Source organism: Pinus tabuliformis, chromosome 6 (assembly GCF_031772625.1).
Source record: "Pinus tabuliformis cultivar Carrire ecotype Pingquan chromosome 6, CPIR1, whole genome shotgun sequence".
NCBI lineage: Eukaryota > Viridiplantae > Streptophyta > Pinopsida > Pinales > Pinaceae > Pinus > Pinus tabuliformis.
Window position 1 is genome coordinate 581,663,236 of NC_142292.1, and position 15,888 is coordinate 581,679,123.

The following is a 15,888-nucleotide window of genomic DNA, read 5'->3' on the forward strand; positions in this document are numbered from 1 at the left end:
AAATTTCAAAGAAATGGTAGTAGGCGGGGTTGTCTATGGGATTTTGTCTATCCAAAGTAATAATAACACTATAAGGTCTAGATTCATACACAATATGCCACTTCCACAACTATGGTTGGCATAATTAGAACATGACAAACTTCAAGGGGAGCAACATCACACAATACCTCATCTATGAAATGCATGATGTTGTAGGGTAGGAACCATTGTTGGTTGACATGGAGATCTCACCCTTGCTGGAGCCACTCGATGGTGTATTAATGTGGGTGTGGCATTGTTAACATGCCTAACCAATTGATGACCCTAGGTGAGATGAGGTTATTTTGACTTCCACTATCGACAATGAAACATAGTGGAGCATCCTTCACCCACATTTGTGAGTGGAGGAGGCATTCACCTTCCTCCATATCTTCAAGCTCACTTTGCTCAACCTTGGTGGTGGACACTGTGGCACTGGGTTTTGCATAAATAATTTGTTTTCCCTTGTCCATGTTTGTTTCAGAGTTGAAACCTACTTTTGATTCTGAAGCTTTTGTCTCGGCTACTGGAAACTCCTTTGTGCGACATTCATTGATGTTATGGGTGGGGCTCTTATGGATTTCGCACCACTTTCTCATGTCTTTCTTCATCTTCCTAGTGCCATTATTTGCTTGTGGCTTCGATGGTTTTTCCCGAGGCGGTTCACCTTGGCTCTATGATTTGTTTTATTGTTTGGGGCTGCCCTTACCCTTCTTTTGCTGTGAAGGGTTCACAGATCCAAAGTCTCGCTTCTTCTCTTTAAATTTTGCCTAATTTGACAACATATCAGTATGCTATGCGAAGCGAAGAGATGTCCTAGAACTCCATTTCTCTCTAGATTTACATGTGTAGACAAGCATGGTACTTTAATACTCGATGTTGCTAAGAGTATTTGATACAAAACTTGGTACACAAGGTATGAAAAATATTTGTGAACTCTAGCATGACTTGGTTCCTTTCTTGCCATAGTGTGGTCCATCTCATATACTAGTCTTCATAGCTTCCAATAGGATAATATTGTTCCTTAACAAATATATAAAAGAGTCCCAATTAGGCGTGATTGTAAATAGTGGGGATTCCTCCATGGCCCTTTCCTCACAGTAAGTTTGCCACCAATACTTGACATGGGGGGAAACCTTAAGGAGTGCAAAGGTAATGCTTTCTCTATGAGAAAATTTGTGTGAAAAATACCCTTCTAGTAGATTTAACCATTTGTCTATAGCATTTGTTTCTACTTTATCTTCAAGTACAAGAATATCAAATTTAACTTATACATTAAATGGGGCAATGCTTCCAAAGTGGCTACTTGATGAATATGTGTTAGCTATTGGCATTCGTCGGAGGATCTAGAAAAAACTATCCATCATCTTGTTCCTTTGTCGCTTGAGGGTTTCTTCAAGTAACAATTTAATAAGATCTCTTTCTCCCTTGTCTTTCTTTTCTTCTGCCAGGGGAGGTTGTCGGGGTCGACAATGATGGTATTGCAAGGGATGAAATAGTTCAAGTCCCAACTCCTTATACCCCAGCCTTATTGGGGACATGCAAAAAAAAACAGAGAAAAATTAGACCACTTTGATATCAATGATATGATTTTATGAAGGAAACATAATGAAATACAAAATATTAACAAAAAACATAGAGAGAAACATGACTTCAGTTAAATAATGGAAAAATGTTGAAAACTGTATACAAGTAGAATGAAAGTAAGTTAGCTTGAATGACAGTAGTTTATATTTGAGAAGAGATGTGACGACTACCCACCTTCTTGAACTATATTACAATGAGGCTTAAAGGCATTTTTATCATGAAGAAACAATAAGAAACCCTAAAAATCCAAAACCCTAATCCTAGGAGATGAAACATTAAAGGCTTAAGGGCCCTGATGGGGTAAGTTGGAATATCAACTTCTCAGGGTTGTAACCTTGGCATATGATCTTCGTTTTTTGTGCATGATAAATTTTTGGAAATGTCTACTTGAGTAGAGAAACTTTTGACTACCTATTTACTCCAAAAAATGTAGTTTAGGGCCTCAAAACCACTTTGAATAGCAAGGACTTGAAAACTACAAAAAAATAGAAAACTACCAAAATAAGAAAACTACACTGTGAGCTAGTGGGATAGGTGGGTGGCCACCAATATCCACCTGGATAATGAACCCCCTCAAAATACATATTTCAAATAGAAAACATTTATTTTCACTAGATATCCCATATTTTTACCAAACACCCCTTTTATATCCCCCAATACTTATAAGCCCTTTGGTACCTCACCCACCCTTCTACCTTACAATATATTGACTCTATTTTGCATAATTTTAAAACCTCATTTTTAAACGAACACAATAAAATATAGGTAAACAAGATGAAGGCCCTTTGACATACATTAGTACATTAAAGGAATTTAATTTCATATATATATGTAATATCACACTTTTCAAATGATAAATTTATGTCATTTTGCATCAAAGATTGATGAAATGCCAATTTTCAACATTTTATAACAAGGAAACCATGTCAATATTTGATGTTGGTGGTGAGCTCCAGTATTGCAGCAACTCTTGGGGGTTCCTTCTTTACTTTTATCAACCTAGAAGTTCGTAACAAACTTGGAAGCGATGGTGTTGTATGCACAAGTACTAGCTCTTATTACAGGTTGTCACTTGATCAGCTGGCACAAGTTTTCTAGGAGCTTAAGCATACTTCTATGAGTTTTCAGAAGAAGCTTTAACTGTGATGAAAAGAAACTAACTCTACAGGGGCTATTCTACTTGTAGAAAGCGAAGGAAAACTAAAATGAAATGCAAACCCTAGCAAACTCTAGTAAACCTTAATTTTGCAAGAAAAGAGGTGGAAACTACTGAAATGGGTGCCATTGACTACTGAAAAGGTAAATTGCATTTATTCAAGCTACTTCTGAAGAGAAATGAGAAAAATCATCTTTTTGTACTTTTGAGCATTTTTATGTGGAATTATTATGCTTGTGTTTTGACTAGTTGTGGCTGTGCAGAGGTTTGGTGGCAAAAGAAGATGGAGTTGGCTGTTGTAGATGATGAGGAAGGTGTGGAGAGGTCCTAAGAAGCCCATAGTACCCTTCTGAAGACTTCCATTGCGATCAGACTTCAAAAAATCACTCACAGGAAATTCTACAGGAGGCTGCAGGGGATCTACAAGAGATTCTACAGGAGGATCTACAGGAGGAGGCCGAAAGTGGTTTTTGGAGGTTTAAAGGTGGAAAAATGATGGGAAAAGGAAAATGAAGGCTGGATGAAGGTGTTGAGGGGTCTAGAACTTTGTTAATGAAGATCAGGAACGAAGGAGATGGTTGGATTTGTTCAAAGGGCAAGAAAGAAACTTTATAGAAAAACACAGAAATTAGGGCAGATTGGCGAGATGTGGCGAATGAGTGGGGAAATCTTGAGAGATGAACTGGTACAGGCTATGTTATGAAGGAATGATAAGCTGGAATGTTCTACAAGAGATCTGCACACTTCTCAAAATTGACCAAAGCAAGAACCGAAAAACAGAGTTTTGTCTATTTTAACCTAAATTCTGACCTAAAACTTGAGAAATGTTAACCAAAACTTTATGAACAGAAGATTATGTGAGAAAAACATGGTAAATGAACATGAAATGATCCAAGCATGTGATTCCAAACTAATATCAACTTCTCCAACTCGAAATTCCACACTAGCAATTGCATTGGAAGAACAAAAACAATGTTTTTGATGGCAGCAGTAGTGCCTTGATCTCAAATCATGGTCCCAAGGAGGGAGAAAGGAGATCAAGACCTGTTGGTAGCCTTTTTGGATCTTTTCTGTCATTGCAGCAACTTGAAGAAAAAATAACTATTCTAATCATTAAAAGCAACCTAACTTAACAAAGAAAGATTAACCTAAACAATAGAAATTATCTTATGAATGCAAGCAAAAGAATATAAATACACAAAGGAGGTGCTGGTAATCTTGGGTTGGGCCCTAACCCAAGAGCTTCAGCCCTCTAGAAAAGATCAGTGCTGGTTCAAAACTTGGTTCATCTCACAAAACTGTCTTCAAAAGGAGCTCGAAAATGAGCTGAGTACAAGGCTACACAAAAGTGCGAAAATATACTATGAAATGGCTAACCTACTGCGGCTTGAAGTCTTCTTATTTATACAAGTGGGGACTCCCAACAATCCTACTAAACTCTAGGAACTCGGCTGCCTAGAACCGAAGATAACAATAGCCCTACTTGACTTGCTCGGCTGCCCCTTGGAATAATCAATGTGGGCATTTGTAATCTGAGTTGTTGATGAAGAATTCGAGGGAGGGGGTCATTAATGAAGGAGACACCCCTCCTATAAGTCCTCATCCCTATTTCCTTGAGTTTGGCTATCATTTTGCTCATAAATTCCCGGTCCTTGTCTAAAATTGTCCAAAAAATCTGCAATAAACACTCATTAGACTATATGGCAAAGTGACCACCCCCATTCACTCTATTGACATAAATATATTCAAAAAAATGCACAAAAATATTGAGAATGGTGGATTAAATGAAAATAATAGGCAGAATGAGCCCATATAGTTACCCATTTCTGGGGCTCATCATCACCCCCTGCTGAATGGGTTGCTCATCCTCTGAGCAACTAATCCAGTTCTTCATCTTTAATAGCTTTAACAACTTCCCTGACATCCCAAGCCTCTAATGTGATGTCTTCCTCTCTGTCATGGAAACCTTCTTTCCTGTCCACTTCCTCCCATTGTTTCTGTTCTTCCTCCTCCTTAACCCCTTCCAACAATCCTAGCAGCAGTGGAGGACTGTATTTAAGACCAATCTAGTTGGATTTCAAGTTTTGCATTGATTGTTTATATAAGGAAACTCTCCTCATAGCTTCCCTCATTCTGGTTGGGGAGTGATACTCCCTGATCTTTAGGCTATGGGACAATGTATTCCACCTTCTCATGCAAGCATGAAGGCAATCATCGCCAAACAATCTCTCCATATCTTCAAAGTGAGCAATAGCCTGTGCTTGCCTGTCAACATAGTCAGGGGAAACTTGAGGATTGGCTGCAAGGTGCTGGTGGGCATATATGAGATCCAATGGTTTTGCTGGTTCTGCCCTTATCATCAAGGGCTCACTTAGCTCCTTTGCCATGATTTTTTGAATTTCCACTGCTCTCTTTTCTTCATGGCTCAACCAAGAAGCCATAGCCATGAGCTGTAGGTCTCCTAATGCAGCATTTGGATCCCATAAATTCATGTCAGGAAGTGCCATGTTGTGTAGGTAAAATTCTGCTAGCTTGGCTTTATCCTCGGCTGAACTACTATCACATAAATGCATAAACTGACCATAATTTTGGAATGGGATTGTGCCCCTCTGGGCCAATGTTTTAATCTGGAATTGGAGCCGGTCTTTGAGATATAGTGCATAGGATCTAGCTAGCTGTCTGCACTGCAAGGCCTCCATTGCCTAGCTAGCCATGCAGGCCATCTGGGCTTCCTTTTCCTGCAATTTCTTTTTCAAAATCAGCACTTCAGTCGCTGCCTGAGATTATTTTTCTTGCTGTTGTTTCATCAGCGTTTCAACATCAGTCTGTGGTTCCTCTTCTTGCTGTTGTTTCTCTGCTGCTTCATTATCTGCTAGGGGTCCTTCTTGTTGTTGCTACCCTTCTAATATTGGCAACTTGTTTTCCCCTTGAGGTTCCAGTTCTTGTAACTCCTTTTTTAATAGTTCATTTTCTTCCTGTAGTTGGGTTCTTCTAATGCTCTCTTTGTGCCTTACCATGCCCAACTCCCTACTCAACTCTCTCAACTTATTTTCCATGTGCCCTATATCTTCAACTCCTTTAGATTTAGCAATCTGCATCCAGGTGTGGGTCATGACCCTTTTTCTAATTTGAAGAAAAGAGGCACAACGAATTTTTGTGGGATGATCTCCCCCCTTTCTAGAAGATTGTAACAGGAGCCTAAATTAGGCTGAGGGCTTGGCTCAGGTATTTCTTTTGCCTTACCTTCCTCTTGTGACTGTTCTACTGCCTTCTTTTCCAATTTTTCAGTTTCTTTAAGCTTGGCCAGTGTCTCCTGTAGAGAGGTTTGTGCCTCCTGTAGAACTGCTTTGGAGTCCATCAATTTGATTCTTTCCTTCCAGGTGGAGGTTTTGGGACTCCCTCTCTCGTAGGTGATAGAGATTTTGGAGGGAGATTCCTCCTTTTTCACAGTAGGTGCATCCTCAATGATAATGGGTTCTTTTGATGGTGGCTGGGGCTTGCCCACCTTAATCCTGGTGCTCCTCTAGGCTTTGAAATACATAGATGTCTGTCTTTTTCTTTTTCCCTTTTTCTTAGCTGGAGTGCTCAATGCAACAAGCACAAATTCTACTTCCCTTGCCAGTGTTTCAGGGGACACTTCTTTTTGCTATTCTTCTTCTTCATCCTTTGCAGTTTTTCCTATGTTTGCTGTTTCTGTTTTTGTCTCTACTATCTCTGGTGGTGTTTTCTCCTTTTCTTGCTGAGTCTCTGCCCTTCCTGTGGCAGTCTTTTTCTGAGCTTTCTTGGGCTTCTTCTTCTCAACTTTTGTCCTCTTCCTCTTCTCTGCTTTTGGTGTTGTTTTCTTTTCTGCCTTAGGCTCAACTATGGTTTTGTCAAGTTTCTCCTCTTCTTTCTGTTTCTCCTCTGTTTCTCCTTCTGTTTGAATATCTTGTGCCTCCTCATGAATTTCCTTCTCAAGTTCCTCTGTCTGCTCCTCCTCTTCACTGCTAGATGGGCTAAGATCATCAGTAAGAGTTTTGATGTCATCTTCTCTGGACATGTTCCTGAAAATTTCCCATGCTATAGGGATGGTGTATGTGTGTAGGGCATCTTCTACCAACAATTTCATGAGCCCATAGTGGGCTAGCTGGTTTGGGACCCCTGCATTTAACTTGGTGCCACATTCTATCAAAGATTGGAGGAGGAAATATGGGAGACTGAGTTTTCTAGCTGCAAGTAGGTCCATCCCATATCTCAATTCATGCAATAACCTGAAGTGATAACCATAAACTATACTGAATCTTCCTTCACAAGTGATATATTTCATGATCTGGTAGCTGACCTCACTCCATGGAGGAGGTAAGCTTGTCCTTCTGACCCCATTCTTATCCTCTACAGGATTCTCATTAGGCTGAAAAAATGTCTTTTTAGCAACCTGTCCTAGTGGTTTTTCCTCTTTGCTCCAAGGAAGCCCAAGTGGAAGACCTGTGATTCTGCTAATAAAATCTGGTGTAAGCTCTAGGGTCAGACCCCTGAAACTGACTGTAGCATGTGTTTTGGAATGGGGTCTTAAGGACAATAGAAATTCTTCAGTCACCTCTTCGTCATAACCATGAATTCTCTCAAAGAAAGACATCCAGTTTGCCCTAGTGAAGAGGGCCACCACTTCGGGGTGCTCATGCAATTTGTTGGAGTTCAAAGGCTCCTTTCTCATAAAACCTCCTGGCATGGTGTTTAGTGGTTTCTGAAAATGCTCAAGTGAGGAAGAAGGCAACAACTTCCAAAACTAGAAATAGAGGGATAGCTGAGTTTTGTTTTTTCTGAAACCAGAGAGGGAATTTCCCGTGTTCTTCTTTTTTCACAACATCAATTTGCAATTTTTCCTCTCTTCAAACTATTTTTAACCTGAATTTGCTTCTCGGTTTTTGGAAAAAAATCAATACTTTGACAGAACAGAGAATATATAACACAGTGTTTTTCTAGAGTAGATAGACTTGGCAAATTCGTTTTTTCATAGGCTTGGTTTCGATGGTTGCATCCCCTTTTTTACAAAAGAATGTGAGGAAGAAAAAGACAGATTTTGAATGCAGAGAAGAAAATGGAGAGACTGTGTAGAACTCAGAAAAACACAGGCAGACTTTTGAGCTTCCCTTTCCTTTCTTTTTTCAACCCAATACTCTACTTTTAACCCACCACCTTGTATAGATATGTCGTATGCAGAGTGGGTTTCTGAGCCTACCTCAATTCAGCTTGAATTTTGACAAAAATTCTGAATTTTCCTTCTGCAGAGCTGCTCTCTAGCCTTCCTGTAGAAAACCTCCTGTAGACGGTGTTCCTGCTCTTGTAGAATGCAGTAGTGCTCCTGTAGAGCCCGATAGGTGGGAGGGTTTTGAAAAACCGGCAGAAAACGACTGGTTCGCTGTTCTGAAGGTGGTAGGTGAGTATTGCAGTCGAGAGCTCGTCGATGCAAATGAAACAAAAGGTGGTGGAGGCTGAGACCGCACTGTACTTAAGCTGATGGTGTAATCTATGGTGACGAGGTGAGGTGGCTGGATGGGTACATTATCCCCATCTGGACCATTGGTCCTAAGCCAGTGTCATTATGGTTTTTCATGTCACCTGACCGTAATCACCTCCACTCTTCCCGTTATACGCTGCCACCACTACTATTTCTGAGTTTTTCTCTCCGAGTTGATGGGCCACATGTGCTGACTACGTATCTAAACTGTGGTTTGAATTGCACGAGGCTCATTTGAACTCCATAAGGGTGGTTTGAACTGAACGAGGGTGGCCAGTTAGCTGGCCACTGTTTCCATTTAATCGTGACCATTCCCATAGTTCGTATAGTTCCTAAATAATATTCATGCAATCAAGGAATAGGTTTAGCCACTTACTTGCTAGTCACTGCTAAGCTCTGCATGCTGGACTTTGGAACTTAATTTTCTCATTGCTGATGTTGCTGGTGCTCTGCATGCTTAGACTTTGGTTATGCTAGTGATGTTTTGATCAGGCTCTGCTCTTTGCATGCTGCATACATCTTGGCTGCGCTGACCCTGTCTCTGGAGTTTGTTTTTCAAAGGGATCAACTGCTACAGGAATCCTGCAAGATTTCCTATAGCTGCTTCTCCTTCTAAAATTTTAGGCTGATGCTTGAGCAGGGGCTAAAAAACAACTAAAGAAGGTTCTGAATGAAAGGAATAACAACTAGAAGGCATCAGGTAAGAATAAGTAAAGAACATTGCTGCTTTATTTACCATCATTTTTTGTGTTTAAAGAATGAAAGAAACATAATTTCTGTATTTGTCTGTGCAGGGAAAGAAAAAGCGAGTGGAAATGTGGGTGTGCAGGGATGGAATGGAGAAGTAGGAGGATGGATGGTGGCAGGGAGGCCCACAGGCCTTCTGAACAAATTTCTAGCCCTTAGATTCTTTTCTAAACTTCGATTTTGATCTCTCTGTGATTTCTACAGGAGCCTCCTGTAGAATGCACAGAGTTTCCTGTAGAATGCACAGAGTTTCCTGTAGGACGGGAAATCTTCAGGACTAGTGAGACCAAGGCCTGAGAAAAGATAATGGTGATGGAGGAATGGACTGTGAAGGGTATATGTAGCTTGGTCATGTCCTTTTTCCTTGTGTGACCCTCCTGTAATCTGCAAATGAATTCAAGAAAAAGTTAGGTTTTTTTTTTTGCTTTGTTCTTTTTTTTTTTTTTGAGACAACTGGGGCGCCTCCAGGAGGTTTTCACCCTCACTGCCTGCCCTGGGCACCTCGAAGAGGTTTTCACCCAAGGATCTTTTATTATTTTTCTATTTTTTTTGTTTTGTTTTGTTTTGTTTTGTTTTTTTTTAACTCAGGGTGTGGGTGGAGTGGAGGCAGAGACCTGCTCCACTACCAACATTATTTTCCCTAGATTCTCAATGAATTCTTGCTTGGAAAGGGGCTTCCTATAGATCTTCAACATGTGTCCATTGACGATCATGGGGATGGCTTCTTCATCGATGGTCCAGATCAGGATTGAACCATTGTCATTGCATTTTTCTACTGTGTGTGGTCCCGACGAGCTTGTCCTCAATTTGCCATTGAAATCTTTATACCTTGAATCATACAACAACGCCCAATCTCCTTGTTGGAATTGTTTTTCTTTGAGGTGTCTGTCATGCCATATTTTTCTTGGAAGTTGGACTACCTCTGAGTGAAGAAGGGCCTGTAATCTCTGTTCATCCAATCCATTTAGCTAAATCAGTCTTTCCTTTTGTGCATGGCTGAGATCTAGGTCCAGCCGAGCTGCCATCCTCAAGGTGTTATATTCAAATTATATGGACAACAAAAACTTCTTCCCATAGACCAGCTCATAGGGTGTGAACCTTGTGGTGGTTTTCCAGGTAGTGTTATAGGCCCAAGTGGCCTCAACCAATCAATCTACCCAATATTTTCTGTTGCTGCTTACTACCTTAGTCAAAATCCCTTCCAAAGCTTTGTTAGTGACTTCCACCCGTCCATTTGCTTGTGGATGGTAAGGGGTGGAAGTTCTGTGCTTAATCTTGTGATGTGTGAGCAGGTCTTCAACCAGATTGGAGGTAAATTGACTCCCTTGATTTGTGACTAATTCTCTTGGATAACCAAACTTGTAGAAGGTATTTTCCCTCAAAAACTCAACTACTTTTTCTTTTGTTGCTACCTTGATCGCCTTTGTTTCTACCCATTTTGTTAGATAATCAGTACACAAAATGATGTAAGATTTCTGTTTTGAAGTAGGGTTGATAGGACCCACAAAGTCCATGCCTCACTTCTCAAATGGATCGAAAGTCACTTAAGGTTGCAGGGGCATCTCATCCTTTGGAGTAGGTTTCCCCATCCTTTGACATCGGTCACATTGGCTGATATATGTCCTGACATCTTGATGAAGAGTGGGCCAATAGTAATCTGCTTGCAGAATTTTGAAGGCAATCCTCTTTGCTGCAAAGTGGCCCCCACAGGGCCCATCATGACAACTTAGGAGGATGTCAAAAACTTCCTCCTCCCTGACACATCACCTCAAAATCTGATCTGGGCCAAGTTTAAAGAGATTGCCCCCAATCCAGGTGAATGGGGCACTTTTACTCACAATCTTGCTCTTCTCTTTTGAGGATAGGTGTGGCGGAAACTGTGCTGAAACCAAATAGTTTGCTATATCAGCAAACCATGGAGAGAGTACTGAAATAGCAAATAGGTGTTCATCTAGCATTTGATCATCCACCATTCCTTCTTCACCTGCAGGCAGATTTAGACAGAAAATCAGTAACAACATTTTCCTTACCTGGCTTATCAACAATGGTCAAATCAAATTGCTGCAATAAAAGTAACCATCTAATGATATGAGCATTTACATCTGGTTTATTCATCAAATACCTAATTGCAGCATGATCAGTGTGTACGAATGTTTGATAGCCGGTGATGTAGTGTCTGAACTTATTTAGGGAATGGACTACAGCTAGGAGCTCTTTTTCGGTTACAGTGTAGTTTAATTTTTCCTTCGACAGGTTTTTACTGACAAAGTATATGGCATAAGGTAGCCTCTCTTCAACTTGCCCTAAGGCTGCTCCTATCGCTTTGTTCGAGGCATCTATGTGAATGCGGAAAGGTAGGGCCCAGTTTGGACCTCTCAAAGTTGGAGCAGTTACTAGTTTACCTTTCAAGGCATCCAGAGCCTCTTGACAATTTTTAGTCCATATGAACTCAGCATCTTTTCCCAAAAGACCAAACAATGGAGAGGCTAGCTTACTAAAATCCTTAATGAATCTTCTATAATACCCTGCTAAGCCTAGAAAACTTCGAACATCTCTTACCTTTTGATGAGGTGGGACCCTTTGGATGATAGTAATCTTGTTGGGATCCACCTCTAATCCTTGCTGAGAAATTGTATGACCTAGCACGGTCCCTTCAGTCATCAGGAATTCACATTTTCAGGACTGAGGGACAGGTTCATTTTAATACACTTGGCTAAAACTTTTCCCAGGTTAGTCGAAGCTTCCTGGAAGTTAGAACCATAAGGGGTAAAGTCATCCATATAGATTTCCACTGAATCATGGACCAGTTCAGCAAATATGCTTAGTACTGCTCTTTGGAAAGTGGCAGGAGCATTGCACAACCTAAAAGGAAGGACCCGGTAGGCAAAAGTACCCCAAGGACAAGTGAAAGTGGTCTTATCTTGGTCTTCTGGGCTGATTTGGATTTGGTTGTACCCGCTAAACCCATCTAGGAAGGAGAAGAACTTCTTCCCTGCCAGACCATCTAACACTTGATCTATGAAAGGCAAAGGGAAATGGTCCTTCTTGGTGGCCTTGTTTAGTTCCCGATAATCTACACAGATTCTCCACTTCCTGTTTTTCTTTGGCACTAGCACCAAAGGAGAAACCCATTCGCTGTCAGAGATGGGGTAGATGAATCCTGCATCCAACAACTTTTGCAGTTCTTCTTTGACAATGTCCTTAAGGGCTGGATTCATCCTCCTTTGAGGCTGCCTGATAGGTTTACAATCTTCAAGGTTCTTTCTGGGCTGAATTCCACATTCTTGACTCGGAGAGGGGTCGGATCAGCCACACAGAGATCAACTAAAGCATTGGCTTGGGTTTCTTCCACCAACTCTTCTAAGGGCAACACACTGGGGGGTGGATTCTGGATCAAGTCAATAAGATCATCCTCGGTTTGTGGACCGCCCATGGTAGCTTCCACTGTGCATAATGGTGCAGAATAGACTTCATCCTCATCTTCCTCCTCCAACCAGAGGGGTAAATCATGTTCTAGCAGAGGTTGGGCAGGAGGATATAAGACTAGCTGTTTGGACATATGCTCGTTCTTGATTGTCATGTTCCCAGCTTGACAACTGATATAGGCATCTGCAGTAGCCAACCAAGGTATTCTTAGGATGAGAGGATACCTAGTGAGCTTTGCCTTTGGCTGGAGAGCCAAGAAATCAACAGGGTACTCCCAGGAATTAATAGAGACCATTACATCTTCCACAATCCCCTCAGGGGTCACGGGGGAGCGGTCGGCTATGTGCAGTCCTGTTGAGGTCTTTCTCAGGGAACCCTAAAGGTTGAGTTTGAGCATAGTGTCCCTGGTCATCACATTAATGGCAGCCCCTGGATCAATCAAGGTATGGGGGATTATGGTGCCATTGATGTGGACATTGACTACAGGACTCCCAGGGTCGATATATTTTAGATAGATCACCTGCCCCATCAACAGGTCGGACAGTTGTCCTATGACATTGATAGTTGGGGCATCTCTCTTGCGCATGCTTGGGTGCCTGAAGCACTTCTCCTTGATCATCTTATTGTAGATAGGTACATCTTTTATGGCTTGGAGAAGTGGTATCTTTACACATAACGGTTTCAATTCTCCTAGAAGTTCAGTTTCTTCTGGGGTCGGTTGTGTGGTTCCAGTTAGTCTCTCAGGAAAGGGTGGAGTGACTTTCGGTTCACTTTCCTGGTTTTCTTCCTCATCCTCCTTAGGAGGAGGTTTTCTATCTGGGAGAACCTTCCTAGATCGTAGGTTAATCTCTTGAATCTCCACAGCATAGGTTAGGCATGATGTCTCTCCAATATATACCTGTTGGGCCTATTTGTTATTGGGGTTCGGGTTCGGTTGAGCAGGTATTTGGGGTTGTCTTGGAGGAGCAGGAGGCAATGGTTGTGGTTGAGCAGGTGGTGGAGGCAAAAGAGTAGGAGGAGATTTGTACTGGGGCCTCCAACCCTGATGAGGTGCATTCCACTGAGGCTGTGGCTGAGCATAAGAGTGAAACGAATGAGCAACTGGAGGAGCCTGGTATTGAGGAGGATACGACCAAGGAGGAGGTGTGGACCAGGAAGGATGAGCAGGGGGACCCCAAGAAGGCATGGAAGTGACTTGATTGGGGTTGTAATAGGTCTGGGATGTCCCTTGCATTCCTTGCTGGTAAGTTCTGGGTCCATGAGGCCTCCTTTGGTTCATGAAATAGAGTGGTTCAGTGGCCCCTTCAGCCCCCTGATATGCAGCTTTGGTTCCAGGTAAGGAAGGGCACTGATTTGTAGGATGGTCTTCTTCACAGACTAAACACATTTCTATAGAGTGCAATGGACATTCGTTCCTGGGATGCTTCCTAGTGCACCTGGGAAAAAAGATGGCCCAAAGCCCTCTCGGCTTCCTCTTGTTTCATTTTGATATGCAAGGTATCCATTTGCATGGCAAGAGTCTGCCTCACCTCGCTCTTGAAATCTTCCAACCGATTCTCAAGTTCGTTTATAAGGGATGAACTAGATGAGGATGTGCTGGATAAAGGTTGACTTCCCCTACCTCTCTTTCTAGCTGACCTGGAATGGTTTCTAAACACAATATTTATGTCATCATAAGGTAGTTGGTAGATGTCTCCCCTAACCAGCAAATGGAGAGTATCTAGAAGGCCTTCAGGGACTCCTCTGAGCAGGACCAACTTTAGAGATTTAGGGTCAAGTGTGCACTTGGCCCTTTTATAACTAAGTTGAAGCCTCTCTTCATAGTCTTCTAAAGATTCATCACTCCCCATGGTCATGCGGAAGATTTATTCCTTGGTATCCTTTGACCTATAGTAGTCCCGGTATTTATTGTTAAAGGCTTGCTGTATCTGAGCCCAATTTGTGATAGTGTTTCAGGGTAGCCCCATGAACCAGCACAAGGCTGCATCCTTGAGGGTAGAAGGGAATAGTTTCAACTTCTGCTCGTCTTCTGAATAGTCATAGGTTCGATAGAGAACAACAAATTTAAATAAGAAGGTATCAAGATCTTCAGTAGTCAATCCATGGAAGTGAGGTAAGGCTGAAGGACTTATGTTTTTCATTTTTGTGTCCCCATTGGTCTCTTAGATAGGAAAAGCACCTTCTATTCTTTCCCTATTTCCTCTAATGTTTTTGTTTTCAGCGATGGTCTCAGGAGGAATGGTTTCTTGCTCTTCTTGTGTTATAGGATCTTTGTATATCTCTGGAGGTTCACCTATAGGTTCTTCTAGATCATTGCCACCAAAGAAGAGAAAAGGGTGACTTAGTGATGTGGTGGGGGTGTTGGGTAGGAATTTTCCTGAATTGTCTCTATTCCTACAAGGCATGAAAGGAATTTTTTTTTTTTTTTTTTTTTTTTTTTTTTGTGATTTTTGTTTTTGTTTTGTTTGTTTTGTTTGTTTGTTTGTTTGTTTTTTTTTTTGTTTTTTTGTTTTTTGTTTTTGTTTTTTTGTTTTTGTTTTTTTGTTTTTGTTTTTTTTGTTTTTTGTTTTTTTGTTTTTGTTTTTTTTTTTGTTTTTGTTTTTGTTTTTTGTTTTTTTTTTTTGGTTTTTTGTTTATTTTTTGTTTGTTTTTGTTTTGTTTTGTTTTGTTTTTTTGTTTTTTGTTTTTTGTTTGTTTGTTTTGTTTTTTTTGTTTTTGTTTTTTTGTTTTTTTGTTTTGTTTTTGTTTTTGTTTTTTGTTTTTGTTTTTTTGTTTTTTGTTTTTTGTTTTTTTTTGTTTTTTGTTTGTTTTTTGTTTTTTGTTTTTTTTTGTTTTTTTGTTTTTGCTTGTACTTGCAAAACAGAAATGAATTGAACAAGAAATTGCAGCTAACTGAAATGAATCTTGCTGAAATGGAAATTGCAGAATTGAAATGAAAGTAGGAAATGACTAATCTACTTTGCTGGAATGGAAATTGAAAAATTGAAATGAAAGTAAGAAATTCCTAATTTATGCTTTGCTGAAATGAAATTGCAAAATTGAAATGAAAACAGGAAATGCCTAATCTACACTTGCTGAAATGAAATTGCAGAATTGAAATGAAAGCAGGAAATGCCTAATCTACGCTTGCTGAAATGAAATTGCAGAATTGAAATGAAACAACTACTCTACTTGTGCTGAAATAAACTACTTAGCAGAATGTTGTAGTAGAAAATAAAAGAAAAGTAGTAATCACAAAATACTCTGACGCTTCCCCGGCAACGGTGCCAAAAAGAGTGGTGAGCTCCAGTATTGCAGCAATAATGCTGCAACTCCTGGGGCTTCCTTCTTTACTTTTATCAACCCGGTAGTTCGTAACAAACTTGGAAGCAACGGTGCTGTATGCACAAGTACTAGCTCTTACTGCAGGCTGTCGCTTGATCAGCTGGCGCAAGTTCACTAGGAGATTAAGCCAACT